General features: G+C 38.9%; 1 protein-coding gene across 4 annotated transcripts in view; it reads right to left on the bottom strand.

The window, feature by feature from the left end:
* The window catches only part of Ptchd4 (patched domain containing 4), a 184,700-nt gene that overhangs the window by 122,392 nt on the left and 42,509 nt on the right, over window positions 1–19,799 (bottom strand). The gene's annotated exons all lie outside the window — the stretch shown is intronic.

Raw genomic sequence — 19,799 nt, 5'->3', positions numbered from 1 at the left:
TGACGAACAGGTATAAAGACGATGGAGAGAGTGTGTTACAAAGCTACATCGGAGTGGCCATATATATAGAAAAAGGACTCATAAATTTGGATTCCTAAATGTTCTCATTCCTAATACATAGTAATGTAGTCAAATTCCTTAATGGCAGATCAAGTTTATGATTGATGTTTAGCTGTAAATAGAGTGTGGCAAATCTCACCCCAGGCAATGTTAAAGACATAGGATAAAATTTTCTTTAATAAAACACTGTTCTCTCCCTCCCTAGGATCCTGGTCCCAGCCCAGTTCTTGTGAGACACCAAGAGGTTCTGCTGGTCCTCACTCCTCCTGTGGCATGAGTCAGGAAGGCACTGTGTATCCTTCCCCCTTTTACTGCCTATTTCTTTCCGGTTCTGGTCAGAATACTTTGGAATTCATGACTTTCTCTAAGCCTCTTTCCCTGCCATGTGCCTGGTCTATGTGCTGGCTTCAATGGCATGCCTTTTTCTCTTCCTTCTCTTCTCCAGTCTCCTTCTCCAGCAGTTTCTGAGCTTGATAGTTTGCCTGCCCCAGATGTTTTCCTTTAAATTCTCAGAAAACAGTCTTCAGGCTCCAAAAATTAAAATAATCATCCTACACATAAATATGTTAAGCATTCCAGAATTAAGATACACAGCAACATACAGATAAGAAGAACCTTACTCCCTTATACTACTGAGATTAAATGAGCAGTTCTGAATAGGATAAATGCCTTTGTAACAGCTAGTGTGGTGTGGAAACACTTCTTGCCTGTGGTACACTTGCTGGGCCTGTACAAATTTTCCCCACACACCTGACTCTATCTCAGACTTATCTTTTCCTGAAGATAAACTACCCAATGAGGCTGTAAGATTTTCAGGTAGTACCACCAAATTACCAATTAAAAGTAATAGTGATTTGAAGTCAGCTTCCAAGTTGGACTTGAGGGACTGTGCATAAGATCATCATTCTAGGAATTGGGCAAGCAAAGTGGTCATTTCTCCTTCAAGCTCATGTGAATGGACACAGAATTACCAATTCTCCTCACCCAGTGAGGGTGCTCCCTGATGGCCTTTGAACAATTTTCATCTATTTGGAAATTTCTTTCTTTTTTTTTTTTTGCCACAGCAGTCTCCATACTTCAGTGATAATAGCTGATAGAATGTTGAGCCCAAAAGCAGGCTCCAGAATGACTGGTAGGGTTGAAAGTATGCTATTGGTAGCAGGTAAGATGCAAGCACAAAAGTTAGTTCATGCTGTAAGTACTTCGTACGTGAACGGAGTCAGAAGATATGATCTCGCAAGGGTATAAAAGAGTTGATTCTTAGCAGAGAACGTTTCTCTACAAAGAGCAGAAGTAGCATACTGAAGAATATGCTGACTATAAGAGATTCCAGGGAACTGCTGGGCCTCTAGCTTGCACATGAGATAGACACTTAGATGTGGAATACTTACTTGTGTTTTGGTTGTAACATGCATAAAAGTAACCCTAGCATGTATTGAAAACATGAAAAGATTAGATGTTCAGAGAATAGAAATGCAACTTGAAGAATGATCAAACATTGAAAAGGAACAATATCACCGCTGTGTACCTGTCCTTACATGATAACTATTACAATAGCTATAATATGTTAAGAAATTAGAACAAATCCAAATGAGCAACTTACTTCTTAACAACAATTGAATTTGAGGGTCTCCCTTGGTGCACCAACAGCTTCCATGGGATCTTTGTAATCATGCTATTTCAATCTTTTCTTTTATAAAACTAAACCAGGGCTAGTGAGAGGGCTCAGTGGTTGAGAGCACTGGCTGTTCTTCCAGAGGATCTGGTTTTCAATTCCCAGAATGCAGAAGGCAGCTTATGACCATCTGTAACCCCTGTTCCAGGGGATCTGACTTCTAATCTAATCTTTAGGGAAACCAGACACTTGTTTGGTGCACAAATGTACACACAGAGAAAACACCCAGCTAAATAAAATTATCAGTAAATAATATCAAGCTTCATGTTGAGTCCTTGTTGGGTCTTGTTTAGTCCATGTTGGGTCTTGCAAAGAAGTTTGGAAAGCTTCAAAAAAGGAGATTTGTGTATTATGCTACAGATCCGAGTGGTGTGTTCTCATTTGTATTTGGCCACAATATAAAAATTGCTCATTTATTTGGTGTATTTTTTATATAAAATTTGACATAATGTTTTTGTTAATGTTTTTCTTAAATTCTGTCTGATCATCTGAGAGAGCTCTTATCTCCAAAGCTGTTTCATTTTAAGAAGGTGCTGCTATGTGTGACCTTAGCTCATTTTTGTCATTAAAGAAACCTCTGGGGAACTTTAGCAGCAGCAAGAAAGATACGTATCTCTCGGGTCTCACCTGAAGATTAAAGTGGACAAGGAAGATGCTCATTGTATGACTGGACAAAAGCCAAAAATTTAAAGGTGTGTAGATTTTTAAATAGCCCAGCTTTTCTAAGTTTGACCAGCTGCTAACCTTCCTTTTGAAGTTGCCTAATTTCCACTTTTTAAAAATTACCTTATAAAAGATATACCTTCATTGTAGCTCCCCCTCTCCATTGTATTAAAGTAAATGAGTTGTATTAAAGAATGAGTTTCTGGTCCATGTTTATATGTATGTACATGTACTATATAAATGAGGTGTTTTCACATCTTGGATCAAAATTCCTTTTGACAGTGACAACATGTCCATGCAGGTGGCTCAGCCAACCTACCCTGCTGCGGTCCTTAGAAACTCAATCAAACATATTATGGACATGAGAACATTCTACTATTGGAAAAAATAGCAAAGAGTTTCTCTTATCAAACTAATTGATCATTAGATACTTATAAGTAGGAGAAATGAAGATGGAATGCAGCAAATATTTATGTCTTGTAGAGGACTTCCTTGAAGTGGTAATACATTCAGTAAGGTTAATGCAAAGAATTGTTTAGAAGATCGTTTGACTTGAGTTGTAGCATACAACTCATTCTAACTGAGGGAAACATCTACCTAGTCCACTGTCTGTGTTGTCTTCAGTTTTCTTATCTTTAATAGGAGGAGACATGAATATATGGAGTGATGATTACAGGATCTAGAAGTTAAGTTTTCAGTTTTCTTGCTATATGGGGAAAAAAAACCTACTTATGTGAAGAGACTGAAGAAAGCCAAATTTCAGAAATGATGTTCTTACAACTATTAGAGCAATGGATTGGTTGTTTCATCACCGGGTTAAGATCTAGCTAGTCATAGACAGAGCTGTTTATTCGCTAGATAAGTGAATCCAGACATGTAGAAAAGGCATCCCTGTTAGTTCCCACTGAGATCCTCACATATCAAGTCTAATCCTTCTAGACATTCCTGGACGCCCTTGACTCATGCATCAAATCTTTATTTCACCTGTAGTCCCCCTTTCCAACTTTCTCCTCTTCATGTGAGGTAGCCTGCCAGATAAAGTATTGCCTGTAATTTGACTCAGTCTCTTCATTTATCATAGTCGTTTCTCATACAAAATGTGATGTTCCCATGGGTAGAGAAATCACTCTTACGTTACCATAGAGATATGTCTTTAATTTTTAAATGGCAGAATACTGGTAACATGCTGACTTCAGTGTTGCTCTATTTCTGTGCTGGTCTGAGCCCAGCTGCCATGTTGACATCATAAGATGATGTCAGGTCTCTGGCTATATCATGGTCTGATTCTGCTGTTCCTCTGTCTGCTCTCCGTATCACAGCCAGAGCGCACTCCTCCAATTGCAAATGATACTACATCATTTCTATGCCTAACCCCCCTCCACTGGTTTGCTTTTGCACTAGGTGTGCTATGGGGGCGCTTTACCAAGCCTGCAGAGCAATGTGTAGCCACAGGTAGAAATGTCTTCTGACCTTGCCTACTATTCTCCTGTCTCTTTTGCTCCTTCTTTTTCGCTCTTTTTCCCCCTTGAACACATCAAGTTAATTTCCATCTCGGGATTTTTGTGTCCGGGGTGCTCCTTGCTTTGAATATTTTCCTATACTCTTCTTAAAGCCAAGACTACTTCTAGTTATGGAGGTCTTAGCTATAACAATGATATAAATCATATAATCCAAAGTGGACACTCTATTCCCCAAAGACAGGCCATTTCAGACCATTGCACTCTCCTATTATATGAACTTCCTGCTAAGACTTCTACCTGAGATGATTGTATATATTCTACTGCTCCTTTTCTGTTTCTTCAGTGAGGACACAGAGAGCTTGGACCTTTCCTGGTTTGCTTACTAATAACTTCCGGGAGCTTCGAACAAGCCTATTCCCTGAATAAAACTTCCTAACTGAGCGAACACACCTCCAGGTGCAAGTTACTAGTCATATTGTATGTTTAGAGAATATTTTGCTAAAATTGGACAATTTAAAATGATATTATCCACTTTTCTTTTTTCCCCTTTCTTTTATTGGTTATTTTATTTATTTATGTTTCAAATGTTGTCCCTCCTTTATTATCCACATTTCAATTACCTTCATTTCCTGTATCATTTCCCCAGCAGCTTTCACTTTGCTTGAGGCACATGCAGGACAATAAGTCACCTGTCTGTTGAGACAGGGCACCTTAGTGAGTGTAAGACAGTCATCAAAGGAGAAGAATTTGCATGCACAAAGGACATAGGATGCTCAAAGAACAGAATGGAGGGGTGAGATGTTAGGTTAGAGACAGTGGGGTCTCCTTCTGCATTGTCTTATCAAGGGGATAGGTTGGTAATTGAGTGTGAAAATGTTGGATGGTTTATTCCCATGAAAGACTTAGTGCACTTTTTCCCAACTCTTATACTCATGCACTACAGAGAAAGAGTTTGGGGGTCAGGATGACTCTGAAGCAAAACTGTCAGTTAGGAAATTCTGCAGCATTTCAGATTCCGAGTGCAGCATAAGGAAAATGCCAGCTTAGGTTGTCTCCAGTAGGTAAATTGTTGCAAGGTGAATCAATAAAATTACCGGTCACAGCACTGTCTCAGAGCAATCAGAGTCTGCTCAATGACAGCAATGCAGTAATATCCCTGGATCCCTCAGCTTGTATTGAAACCTACTACTTTGTAGTTCTTAAATCACTTCCAGCCAGTCCACACCTCTACAGTGAAGTAGAAATTAAACGCAGAGTTATAATTAGAGAATATTTTCACACATAGACAAGATAATGTGGAGATGTTCATGTTGTAGACAACTGTGCAGGGCAAAAATTACTCAATAGTGCTTTGAAATTATAAAGAGGCAAGCCAGGCACTTGCTTCATTAGATGCTAGGTTAACATTCAGATAATTTTGTGACCGTGAAATAGTTTGTCAGCATAGTTCCTGGCCAAGGCAATTGTAATACAGATTGCATTGATTTTCAATGAGGCAGATTCTGTAAGGATATTATAAACCTTTAGATGGTCAACTGCCTTTTATTACTGAAAAGAAAGTTTTCCCTCACATGAAGGAGCTAGTGGCATTTTAAAAAAGAATGATAAGATTTTTTTTATTTCTATGAATAATTCCTCTGTATTTGTTTCCTAAGATTTTTTTTTTCATTCCCCCCTTGTAAAAATGTAAATACAAGATAGGATTAAATGAAACCATTATTTATTTTGGTTTTTCCATCACACAATTTCATATTTGGAAGTGATGAGCAAATAATGGGAAAACAACTTCCTACAAGGTATTTGATTAAAGAAGAATAAAAAGATCATTTTTCTAGATGAGATCTCCAAAGCATTAAAATGCCCCTAAGAGAGAACAGCTGTGATTCCTTTTGTCATATCTGAAGCTGAGAAAATGCAGCATTTTGTATTGTCTTTCGGAGAGGGAAATTAAAAAAAAAAATTAGACACAGGATTTCTGTGCTGCTGAAGTAAAATAAAAATGCTAGCCAACCGGGACATAAAATAATTTCAACAGAGTATGCCAGCGCAGTCGATGAGCCGAGCTTGGCAGGATTGATTCAGTCCAAGCGACAGAGACTTAAGATCTTGATTTGTGTTGTCCTAGGCAACTTTTCCCCTAGTCTATGAGGACCGGTTATACTGATATGGCTTCAAGGCATCGATGAGAAGATGAGTGGAAAAGAGAATAAGCAAGTAATGGATGCTCAGCTACGTGTCAATCGCACTGCCAATTGTTTCATTCTTGTTTCTGCCTCCAACACTTATATTCATAACACATGTGCATATTTTGGCATAGTAATTAAGTATACTCCGAAGAGAGAATGTGCAAGATAGTGGTTCTATGAAAGGACTCGAGGGGCCACCCATGATGCTTAGGGTCCCTGCCACAACTCTGACAGAGTACAGGTGTCTTAAGCTTCTGGACATAAGATCTATTAGTGCTTGAAATGACACGTGGGGACTATGCTTCCAGAGATAATTTCTATAGCTCGTAAAATAAGAATTTTGAGGTCTTGTGAGGGTCAAATATGTTAATATAAGATATGATTAGAGCTCAGAGTTGGAGATTGTCCTTATTAATATGCAACACATAGGGTATTTACATAATACTGTTTAATTCACCTAGTCATTTAAAATTATTTCTACCTCCCAGCAGGTGTCTGAAATGTGCTGTCAAGAACACAGGCACAAGATCAAGTCACAGGGATTTAATTTCTACTTTTGCTGCAATAAGACAGGAGCTGATGACTGGGTTCTCTGACCTCTCTATTTCCTTCAGGTGAGGCAAAAACTTTGTCTTATATTATCTCTGAAGTCCTGATGCACTCTTTGTTAAATAATGTTCCGTTTTCATTTTATTTTTTTCCCCAACTTGACACAAGGTAGGGTCAACTGGGAAGATGAACCTCAATTGAGAAAAATGCCACCATCAGATTGGTACACATTCTTGTATGCAAATTATTTGAAAATCCATAGGCCGTTTTCTTGATGTGGGAGGAGCCTGATCACTGGGGTAATGCCAGTCCTGGGCTAGTGATTATATAAGAAAGAGATTTATAAGAAAGCAGCTGACCAAGCCAGTAAAACAGCACTCCTCCCATAACCTCTGCATCAGCTCCTGCTTCCAGCATCCTGCCTTGAATTTGGCCCAGAATGCTTGTCACAATGGCCTCCAACTGAAGCTGAAGTAATCTTCCCAAGTTGCTTTTGGTTATGGCGCTTATCGCAGCAACAGAAACCACATGATTCCTCAGTGGTGAAGCCATCAGACCAAGCCAGCTAGATCAGCCTGCCTTGTTGTGATAAGAGGAAAACAGGAAGAATGGGCGAATAGCACAACCTGTGCTCATTTCCATAGCAAGAAGAGGTTATCTCTTTCAAATCTCAACAAACTCACTCCTTTCTCTTCTCTCAACTAATTCCCAGAGAGAGAGGCCTTATATAGCAACACAGAGAAATTTGTCCTCTTTCTCTAGGATGTAAATCTCCAGTAACACAAATGGAATTAATAAACTTCTTAGGTTCTAAAAGTCATCAGTTCTTCAGATCCTTACCAAATCACCTCTACCATATTTGTTTGCTTTAAACACACTATCACACACATGTTGGATTTTTCCTGTTTGTGAAAAAATTTCCCATAACATTATAAACTGAATAGAAATAGAGTTATCACCTGTATTTAATGTGAGTTATATTGGTTAGTACAGGAGACAGACATAAGGACTGGAGGGGCCCCCCAAAAGAATTGCTCTATTTTTGTCTTGGGCCAAAAGCCAAGTTTCATCTCAGTTCTGTTTCAGATGAAGAGCTGAGGTGTCAGAAGGGATCTGATTGTGCGTGTGTGTGTGTGAATATGCACTGATCATTGGACTTATGGTCTTACATATGCTAGCCAAGTGTACTATCACCCAGCACCATCTCTGATATGTTATCATTCTTCTCCTAAATAGCACTACCAACCAAGGGACCATAAGTCAATGTGTGATTAAATTTCTAGCCAGGATGCTAATCCCCTCTGATGTACAGCTTTGGAACTGCAGCTTTGTATTTTCATACTGGAAATTGGTGATGCCTCTTTTCTAATTTCCACCCATGTTTTAAGGACTCAATCCTTTAGGCATAAACTCTACAGTAACCTTGAAGGCAGCCAGAAATGACTATTAGAGTTCTGTTGAGCCCCATTGAGGAAAAGCTATTTTCTGCTGATCAAAAGAATAAAAACATGTATCATGTCCTGGATAGAAACAAGTTCCAAAGATTAAAACATGACACACCACTCTCTCCTGCCTTAATAGTTTTTCCAGTTGGGCCTGTCAATTACCTGGACTTGCAAGTCACCACCCTTGGGAAATCCAATTCATCTAAATCCATGCTAAGATGGTGGGAAGAATACTTAACCCTTGAGTGAGATAATGTGCTTATTCTTCCTGGAACACCCTTACCCCATGTGGTACAGACACTTGTAGCCTTCCATTACCAGCACTTAGGCATCTGAGCTTTTCTGTGTTATTCTTTTGCTTTTCTCTATCTCTTTTTCTTTTGAATACTGGTCAAAGCCTGATCATGCTCTTGAGACACTCTGGGCTGCCTGACTCCCTTGTCTCTAGAGGTTCCCTGCCTGACATTCAAATCTGGTCCATCTTGTTTGCTATTCCATAACTGAATCTTCTCTTCTCTCTTCCTCCCTTCATATCTCTTCTCCTGGCAATTGCGATATTTGCATCATTCCAGCTCTATTTTTCAAACTCTAATAAAATTGTTTTTGAAACCCATTTATAAATTCTTAATCAAGGAAATTAAGGACCCAAGGAGAAAAAAAAATCTCAACTTTACCCACAAAGCTATGAAAATTAATATGTTGTTTCTCTAGAGCTCATATTCGTGATCTTATCACCTCATTTTCTATTAAAAGTGATATTATTATTATTTTTTTTTTTTAGGCAAGTTGTTCACAAGGGAATTGTAATGGCTGTTCAAAGACAAGTATTTGACATCAAACAGTACAAAGCTGTGGTGCTGATCTGCAGGAAGGAAATTGGCTGCCAGGTAGATGAATACTGGAGGAATTCTACAAGTCCCTATGTTGAGCTACTCCTTTTTGCAGAAGTATTTAATGTCTCATCATCATAACCTTTCCTTGTATTAGGAATTTCTTCCCTTTAAAGGCTCTGTTTATAAACACAGGCCTTACGAGGAATGCGGCACTTAGGCTATCAGCAGCCGAGTTGAAAAACAGGCCATACTGACAACTTACAGGGTGGAGTTAAGAACATCCTCTACACGGAATGAAGATAAGCCCCTGTTGCTGAAAACACTATGCACCTTAGATAAATGGTCAGAGCTTCACCCTCCCTAAAAGCCTGACAAGGACTAACATTTGTATTTCTAGAAGTTACCATATAAGCTGACAAGAAAGGGAATCAACCAACAGTCTTATTTAGTCTGAATCATGTTATTGGCCAGTATGACAAGATATTCCTGATGGCTCAAGAGTGACACTAATGTCATGGTGGTAACCATTAACTGTCTAATTGGATTTAATACTCCCTTAGCAGGAGAGAAACCATGCCTGGTACTAGAAATTTACCCAACTACCCAAGTCTAGTATGTTCATAGGTCTTAGAGGTGAACTTATAGCCTCCACTTTACGAGATCAGCATAATTCCTAATTGCAAATATTTATCCTTTAACCCACAGGTAAGTGTAGCTCTCACTCCTCATCAAAGAGGCTTCTCTTTGCAAAGAACAAAGACCAACACAGAAAACCACAATTGGTCAAAATTCAGAGAATAGTTGATCATGGGTTACCCACTTAAATAAATACATCTATAATACAACTTCTATACACAAGACTGAGAAAATATCACAGAAAAGGGGGTAAGGGGCAGAAATATCATAAGAATCAAAGTGTCAAGAAGTCAGCTGTGAGACTGTGGCTATTAGAAATGACACCCATGATACCTCAACAATATGGCTGGCTGAATAAGACATGAACAAGGACAACACCAACAGACATGCTAACAGAATGGGACAATCTCATGGGGCCTCACCCTTAAACAAAGAGCTATAGGCAATTAAGGAATTCTGAGGATGGGAGAAGTTCTTTTCCAAAGGGAGAAGACCACTAACTGATTATCCAACACCATGTGGTCAAGAGTGGCGATGATTATATACACATACAAACAACTCATTAAATAGGCTTAATAAGGACTCTGCATGTATGTATTTATTCATACATATATGTATGTATTATATGTGTGTATGTATGTATGTATGCATGTATGCATATATTATGTGTGCATATGTCTGTGTGTGTGTGTGTGTGTGTGTGTGTGTGTGTGTGTGTGTGTGTGTGAGAGAGAGAGAGAGAGAGAGAGAGAGAGAGAGAGAGAGAGAGANGAGAGAGAGAGAGAGAGAGAGAGAGAGAGAGAGAGAGAGAGAGCGAGAGAGAGAGAGTTAAAAAAAGAGAGTCCATGAATTTGAAAGGAAGTAAGGGGGAACACAATAAGAGCTGTAGGGAGGAAAGGAAAGGTGGGACAGTGCTGTTGTTGTAATTTTATTTTTAAAAATGTTTAAATAAGAATCATTGTCTAAGCAATAGGAAAGATAGGGAAAGTCAATCATTGGAGACATTTACATTAGACCTGAGTTTAGTGAACATATCTGGGTATCTAAGGATGTTACACATGGGTAGAAACAGATAATAAAGCAGACTTTTTGTTCAGATATCCAATGGGCCCAGGATAGAGTGGTGAATAGTACAGTTAGTTACTTCAGAGACTGTGGTTATGGGCTGGAATAGAAGAATGAGGTAGAAGTGATAAATAAGTAGGATTATCTGTCATCTATCTATCTATCTATCTATCTATCTATCTATCTATCTATCTATCTATCTATCTATCTATCTATCATCCACCTACCTACCTACCTATCATCTATCTATCATATCTGCATTTATCTATCATCTGTCTGTCATTTATCTAATCTATCATCTCTCTACCTACCTATCTGATATCAGTTAATATAAAGTGCTTAGGGAATGCTAAGAAAGAACCCCATGGCCTATAAGGTAGTAAGCTTTTCAGAGAAGGTGGCATTTGAGCAAAACTGTGAAGACAGAGTAACCATGAGATTCTTCCTGGCTTTTGTACATAGAGAGACACAGTGCGCATAAGGTCTGCACAGGAGTTTAAGTACATTGTATTTCTGGAACTTCCAGAATGACTGCAACTTGCAATGTGGGAACTGAGGTAACATTGAGATTGGGATTGATAGTGAATAAGGCAGTTATGCCCTCCAAAGTTTTCTTTGATTGTAATATTAAACACTGAACTTCTGGAGTACACCAGAGATGGGATTGTGTACTGGGGAGGAAAGATGACATGGATACCATACATCTGTACATATGCACATTTTATCTTTCTCACAACTTCCTCTAAAGCACATTACCTAACGTTTGTGAGCCTTAGAAAGATATTTTTAAACATCTTCTGGAATACACAGTATTCTGAAAATAAATGTTTCCACACCTGTGTTTTTTTCCAAAGAACCCCTTATGGAGTGTTAAGGGCATTTTAGAAAAAACTTGACACTTGGAGGTGTGGGAGTTGTTGGAAATTATATAGATTTCCCTCCACTCTGACACATTAAACATATCTGTATTAAGTGTCTGGGAAGGTAGAGTACTGGATATAAAAACAAGATAAAGACAAATAGAAGGAAAATGCATTTTCTTTCTTAAAAGAGTTTATGACTTTGTAATATGCATAAAGCCCATAAATACAATCACAAAAGAATAAAACATAAGGAACATTGCAGAACAGAAAAGAGTGTTAAAGAACTCATGTAAGTACACCTGCTGCAAAATTACAAACATTCAGTAGGGCTCATTTAAAGTGTGCTCACACATATCAGCATTCTAAAGAGAAGCCCTGGTTGTACCAAGTGGTACAGACTTCCAGGTCACTTTTGTTTCGTTTGTAACCCCTCTCAAGTCATCTATAAAAGTAACAGAGATAAATCAGTTGTTGAAACAGAGTCAAGGGGTAGACTGGAATGAGAAGGATAAAGTGAGTGTGACATGTCATCAAGTTTCATGTAGACAAGAATGGCAGAGGAGGAGATAGGGTAACTGAGCATCTATAGTCCCTCATCCCTAGGATCAAGTTACAAACAATAAACTCACAGAGATACATCAGCCTTCTTCACAATGGACTGTGTGGGTAATGCATGCTGTTTAAAGCTACAAGTGAATGCCAATAGACTCCTGGTATTAAGGGTATAGTAAATCTTAATGTACTTAATCCCTGACCTGAAATGCCCTTGCTCTTGGCTAAACAGCTCTTTCTCAACAAAGAAAAATCTCATGAATTTGATGACTCAATGTCACCTTTGTGTTGAGTTTGAGTTATGAATACATCCTCACATGGCTCTTTACCTTTCTTTTTTATTCCTTTGGTCTAATGATATTTATCTTTTGAGCAGTTCCTATATATGAAGCATGCTGTGAAATGAAACAGGCTTATATATTTTCTCGGATTATCTCACTAGCTATATGAATCTAGAATTATGAAATTAAATAAGATTACTAGCCATTGTGACATAGGTTTATGTGATCTAGAAGCAATGTTAGCATTTTAGAAAGAAAATACAGTTTTCTTTTATTTCCAATTCATTTTTAAATGTATCAACTATACATCCAATGAAACCTTTTTGGATACTTAATTCATATCTCTACTAAATGTCTGAGTTTAATGGATATAGGGAGTACAGATTGTATCTTTCTTTTTTTTACATTTATGTATTCATTATTATTATTAATTTATTTTTATTAGATATTTTCTTTATTTACATTTCAAATGTTATCCCCTTTCCTAGTTTCCCCTCCAAAATCCCCTATCCCTTCCCCTCTCCCCCTGCTCCCCAACCTAACTACTCCCATTCCTGGTCCCAGTATTCTCCAATACTGGGGCATAGAACCTTCACAGGACTAAGGGCCTCTCCTCCCATTGATGACCAACTAGGCCATCCTCTGATACATATACAGCTAGAGCCACAAGTTTCACCATGTGTTTTCTTTGATTAGAGGTTTAGTTCCAAGGAGCTCTGGGGGTACTAGTTAGTTCATATTGATGTTCCTCCTATGGTGCTTCAGACCCCTTCAGCTCCTTGGGTACTTTCTCTAGCTCTTTCATTGGGGACCTTGTGCTCTGTCCAATGGATGACTGTGAGCATCCGCTTCTGTATCACCAGGCATTGGCAGAGCCTCTCAGGAGACAGCTCTATCAGGCTCCCGTCAACAAGCTCTTGTTGGCATCTGCCATAGTGTCTGGGTTTGGTGGTTGTTTATGGGACGGATCCCCAAGTGGGGCAGTCTCTGGATGGTCATTCCTTCAGTCTCTGCTCCACACTTTGTCTCTGTGAGAGAACATGGAGTCAAAAGTACAGCTTTTACCAAAGCTGTGGTGGAGTACCACTTAGGTCTTCAGCAACACAGTTCAGACCCCAGTGTTCTATTGTCTTTCCATCAATACGCTTCTCATCTCTTTCTTGGCCCATTACTTACCTATCTTTTCTCCTTTCCATTTTCTCTTTGTCCTCTCTCTAACTAGCTCAGAACATTCCTCCACATGTTCTTACAGTTCCCCCTTAGAAGCTATTCTGATGTCGGAAAGTCAGCTCCCTTAGATACACAATGAGGGATAATTATTGAGCTCTGTCAGCAAAATGCTAGAGAAAGGGTGTGAAAGGGCACGACACTTGCTTAAGTCCAATGTATCCCCACTGAATTACCTTTTCTTTGAAATCCCCCCAGAGGAGAGGCATGCTTTGAAAATATAGTTTGTGATATGCATCCTAATGAGATCCTTACAACTGATCATTACTATGACCAATACTTCCTGCCTCGATTATGAAAATGATTGAATGTCATTTGATAAAGGCATATTCTCTTATCTGGCAGCTCCATGTGGGAGCTAAATAATATTTTTCTCAGCACAAAGAATGAGACTGTAATGGCTTAGCTTTGCAACTGTGTTAACATTTTGTGGACTTGTGAGGTATATTTTGAAATTAGTCTTAAATGTTATTTGAAAGAGGAATATCTTGATGCCTTAAGAAAGTACACATTACAAAGAAAACATCAAAATATTTGAAAAAAAACTAGAGCAAAGAGCATATGGGTTTAAAAATGCTATTTTGCTTCATTGCAAAAGATTAACCAAAACTTATTAAAGATTTTAAAAAATAAGTACTGCCGGGCATAGTGGCGCACGCCTTTGGTCCCAGCACTCGGGAGGCAGAGACAGGGGGATTTCTGAGTTTGAGGCCAGACTGGTCTACAAAGTAAGTTCCAGGACAGCCAGGGCTATACAGAGAAACCCTGTCTTGAAAAACAAAACAAAAAAAAAGTACTTTGTTTTATTTCTTCACAGGTAAATCAAAAGTCTTTCTATACATTTTTATTTATGTTTAACACTAAAATTAGTATTCTCCTTGTAGTCACTTGTCTGATATGGTAAACCAAGCTAAGTGTATTGGAAGCTGGGACCTACGTCAGAAATACACTAAATTATAACAGCTTACTAGTTTTAGTGAAGAATGATAAAGTTTCATGTTCAAATGAGAATAGTTCACGACACAATCCTTCCTTTTTGTTTTGTTTTTATATCCTTAATAATATTCGCAAATTATATCCTTTCTTTTGATTATATATCTAGGTAGTTACTTAGAAAATATTTTAGCTTTAAAAAATTCAAGTGGTTAGCTGCATATGTAGCAGAAGATGGCCTAATCGGCCATCACTGGGAATAGAGGCCCCTTGGTCTTGCAAACTTTATATGATCCAGCACAAGGCAAGGCCTGGGCCAAGTAGTGGGAGTGGGTGGGTAGGGGAGCAGAGGTGGGGGGGAGGGGTATAGGAAACTTTCGGGATAGCATTTGAAATGTAAATAAAGAAAATAATAATAATAATAATAAAAAGAAAATATCCCCCCCCCCAAAAAAAATTCAAGTGGTTGTAACAAACGGAGAGAAGCCTAAGTGGTTGGATAGCCCTAAAGCTTTAATACTGAATTTATCTAGATTTCTATGCAATAGGTAGAAATACTAAGCTAGGCAGTTGCGTCAAAGTGAAATCGGGTCTTGTGATAGAAATAATCTGAGCAAGGCAGGTTCTGAGCAGCCTGACTTGCACTGTAGCCCTGTGGGCTTTGTTTTCCTCACTACACACACCTGCACTGCTTTTCTTTCAAGTAGCACAAAAATATCCCTCCTTGCTGTGTCTTCCTAATGAAACCCCTGTCCTAGCTCACAGGGGTTGGCGCCCACACTTTGATCAAGGAAGCCTCTCTCTGTTTGCTTTTAAGTTTCAGTGGCTTAATTTCTCATAATATGACAATCAATACTTCTTTTCAACAAATCATCACTGTTCTTTCTTGAAGGTTAAAGCTTCAGCACAAAGAATTCTTGATGACCTCAGTGGGAGAGAACATACTTAGTCCTGTAGTGACTTGAGATGCTAGTATGGGTTGGTACCCAGGGGAGGATTTCCCTGTCCTCAAAGGTGAAGAGGAAGGGGAATAGGTGGAGGACCAATGGTGGGGGACTGGGAGGAGAAGGGGCTGTGATTGAGATGTAAAGTGAATTAATAAATAAATTAACTAATGAAAAAATTCTTCCACCTGCTTTTGTAAAGTGTTAGGAAATGGACTAAGCTCTCTTCCATGTTCCTTAGAAGGAGGACCCCACTGTATATCATAGAGGTCCCCAGACCTGGTTGTAATGGTGAAGGCTGGCTACTTTGGCCTCACAGGCAGTCCCTGGAAATAGTGACATAGTTCTAAAATTCAAGCAATTTTGGCTCAAACGCTCATTTGGCCATGCTTTATTACTCTGGCTTTTCCAACTTCATTCACATCCTCCGATACTTCTTTATCTGTAAGCTGGGTTACAGGGCTCATAAGGTTCCTTATCATAGTCAAGTTAGATATTTAAAGGGCTGACAACTTGTATGCTATTTTAAAAAAGCTGTATCAACAGTTTCTGTCTAATTAGAAACTGGCTGTTGAGTGATTTACTGGTCTTAATAAAATAAATTAAAACAGACCATGACCCTCGACACCAAAATCCTTCCATCAGCTCCAACTTGTAATACAAACAAAATATGTTTCCAGGGTTCTTTAAGGAGAGTATATTCAGCTAAAGGGGGATTAAAAGATCCAGACCTTTCCTGATGTTGTCCTGGAGATACGGTTTTCATACCACCCAGAGCTTGCTTCTAGGTGAGTGAAAGTTTGCAGGACAAACAGTATGTTTCAGGTTTTTTTTTTTTTTTTTTTTTTTTTTAAGAGAAACTGAAAGGAGACAGCTCAAAGGTCCCTGTGATGTACTTTGGGTGACGACCTGGACAGGGCCTTTCTCAAGCCTGGAAGACAATTTGTTATCTGAGCGGATGCAGCTGAGCTCAGAATGCTGAAGAGTTTCCTCTCCTTCCCAGGATCCCTTGGGACTTAGCTTCAGAGCTACCTGTCAGGGCTGCCATCTGCTTTCTTCCAGGTGCTAAGCAGATGGGACTTCAGGGTGTGACAGGTTCCACAGGGAGGCAGTGTCTGCAGTCTGTGGTAGGCTCTGGAAGCCAGAGGGCAGGATGGGAAATCCAAACCTGACTCCACAGTCGTAAAAAAAGTCCCCCTACCAGAGGGTCCTGTAACTAAAAGTCCCCCTTCCCACCACTAAGGCATCCTATAGCTAAGCCTTCTTACTGGAGGGTCCTGTAACTAAAAGCCTCCCCTACTGGAGAGTCCTGTAATTAAAAGTCCCTCTAACAAATAGTCCTCTAACTAAACGCATTAACTGAGGCATAAAGGAGCTTCTCATGGTATATATATATTCTATTTATTATCTATCTATCTATCTATCTATCTATCTATCTATCTATCTATCTATCTATCTATCTATCTATCTATCTTTCCAAGCATGGTAACACACACCTTTAATCCAAGCAAGGGATTTTAATTGAGGCAGGGGATCATAGTGAATTCAAGGCCAGCCAGATCTGCATAGTAAGTTCTGGGGCACCCAGGACTGTATAAAAGCAGTGGTTCTCAGCCTTCTAAATGCTTTGGTCCTTTAATACAGTTCCTTGGGTTGTAGTAATCCCCAGCCATAACATTATTTTTGTTGTTACTTCATAACTGTAATTTTGCTACTGTTATGAGTCATAATATAAATATCTGACATGCAGAATGTCTGATATTCGATCCCTGCGAAAGGGTCATTCAACTCACAAAAGGGTTGTGACTCACAGGTTGAGAACCGCTGGTGTTGAGACCTCCTGTCTCAAAAAAATTACTTATCTTTAATTTCATATATAAGACACAGTATACTAAAGTCAAGAAGTGACCAGAATATTTCACCTTGTGTTTGGAACTCCATGATTTGAACTGTACTTGATTATGCAGAAGAATACATTCCACCCAGATATTTTGCAGCAATCTTTAAGTTGAATATACATGATTCAGCATAATATTTTGTTGCCCTCTATATTAAATTCTTTCTCTTATATTCTGTGACATGATACAGACTCTGAGTATTTGAATGCCAAGGACAGAGCGTGTATTGCATTGTATAAATTCAATGTGCGCCATCATGTCCACTATTAGTAGATATACTAATTGGAATGACTTGTTTAGAGTACAGTGGGGGTGCCGAAAATACACAATAAGAACTGCAAATACAAAAGACTTTGCTCTCAACACATCGGATGAAGAAGTGCTTTTTCAAAGCAGTTGCTACAGCAAAGCTCTTTGACAGACACAGAAGTACCTGATGTGGCCCATCGTTCCTAAATACATTATCTGTTACTCTGAGTACCGTATAAGTAGTTCCCTTAGATATTGCAGGAACTCAGACAATTCAAGGTGACAGTGTCACCCTTAGGAATAGGGTGAGAGGCTCTCTTTAGAGAGATTATGTAAAGAAAACAATCTAACATTCTTCATTTACACAGAGGTACTTTCACTCGGTAAGTGGGTGTTTGCTTTGACTGAAAGCTCAGGGCTATTTGAAGCCACTGTAATTAGTTACATAAGCAGGTATTTAGGGGGAGGTCTTTGGAATTCTTATTGCTGTGTCAATGCATTGTTAAAAATACTAGTGATAGCATGTACCTCAAACAACACTCCCCCAGAATGGGAGTTGGCAGCTGCCTGGATTTCATCAGAGCTGCTTACATTGGAACACTGAGTGTGGCTTCCAAAGAATGGAATGGCCCGCAGGTCTCTTGATACCGACCAGCAGTATGATCCTTCATGTTCTCCATCAGCCACTTCTGTACCATCCTAAGTAATGGTTGCCACTGAAAATCTTTAGCTGTCTAATGAGATGCATGTGTAAGAGTTCTCCCAGAAGCAGCATGAACAGTGGTCTGCAATGTACATGCAGATGTCTCCGTGAGATCATGTTGAAATTTTTGCACTACTACTAATAAGAACACAGATGAGCTGCTCATATCAGATATCCTGCTTGAGAGATAAACCCTAACTTAGGCAAGTACCAAGAGGCAAAAGAGAAAATGAGTTAGTAAAGGGATATTTAAGAAGTCCAGTGGATAGAATTTGGTGGCTAATTGAATGTGTGAGAAACAAGAGGGACACATGAAACAGGGCTGCAAGCATAGCTTAGTAGGAAGAGCCCTTGCTTAGCATGCATGAACACCAGCTTCAACTCTTAGTATCCTCTAAACAAGGAAGAAGTTGAATGGTCTCACATCTATTTCTCAGAAAACTGGCAGTTACTCAAGGGATGAAAATTTGATATATTCTATGTCATTTTATCAATTATAATTCTAGCTATTATTTCAAACATTGCATTCCACATAAATAAATGTCTTATTTATATGATCTCCATTCTCAACCATTCTAAGTCTCTACCTACATAGTTTTGCCTGTTGTTTGTTTGTTTGTTTCTACTCTGGATGCTCTGGCAAGAACTCTGAGCCCTAAGAGACTCATGGGAAATAAAGGAGCGGACTTGTTAGAATTACCAGAGATATAGGAATAACTGTCAGATTCGTAAATATGTTTTCTGAGATTCAAGCAAAACAGTTAATCATTCCTGACCCCATTGCTCGAGGGGTAACTGTTTCTTGGATATTTTACATTTTAGGAAACAAACACAAACACACACACACAAACCCAACCAATGCAAAACAACCTTTGTCTTTTGTCTTTTACTTATGTATAGATTGATCAAGACAGTTTGGTCAAGAATATATGTGAATAAAGTTAAAACTTGGTCCCTACAAAACTAGGAAACTCTACGTTCGTGCTTTTGCTTCCATAGAAAGATGGCTATTCATTAATTAAATCATAACCTGTTCATCTAACGGGAGACAACTGGAAACCTTGACTGTATTAGCCAAGGCTTAAATAAAATGTCATATTTGAAAATCAAACCTCAAAATCACAACTGACTAGACAATTGAAAGAACGAGGATTGACTTTCCAGAGAGTTTCACTCTTGTCTGTCTGTCTTTCCTTCACCTCCCTCCTCTCCTTTTCTCTCTCTTCTCCCACCACCACTTTCTTTCTCTGTCTTTCCTTATTTCCCTCCCTTTCCTGTATTTTGTCTTTTGAGGCAGAATTTCTCTTGTTTGCTTGCTCAGGCTTTGGACTTTGCCTGTAACCTTCTATCCCTCAAACCTCAGCCTTCTTTTTTTTAATTTCTTTTTATTTTATTTTATTTTTTAATTATTATTACTTTCTTTATTTACATTTCAAATGCTATCCCGAAAGTTCCCTATACCCCCCGTCCCTGCTCCCCTACGCACCCACTCCCACTACTTGGCCCAGGCCTTCCCTTGTGCTGGGTCATATAAAGTTTGCAAGACCAAGGGGCCTCTCTTCCCAATGATGGCCAAT

Source organism: Mus pahari, chromosome 18, assembly GCF_900095145.1.
Source record: "Mus pahari chromosome 18, PAHARI_EIJ_v1.1, whole genome shotgun sequence".
Taxonomy (NCBI): domain Eukaryota; kingdom Metazoa; phylum Chordata; class Mammalia; order Rodentia; family Muridae; genus Mus; species Mus pahari.
The sequence above is the reverse complement of the archived record's forward strand: the minus strand, read 5'-3'. Positions and strand labels throughout refer to the sequence as shown.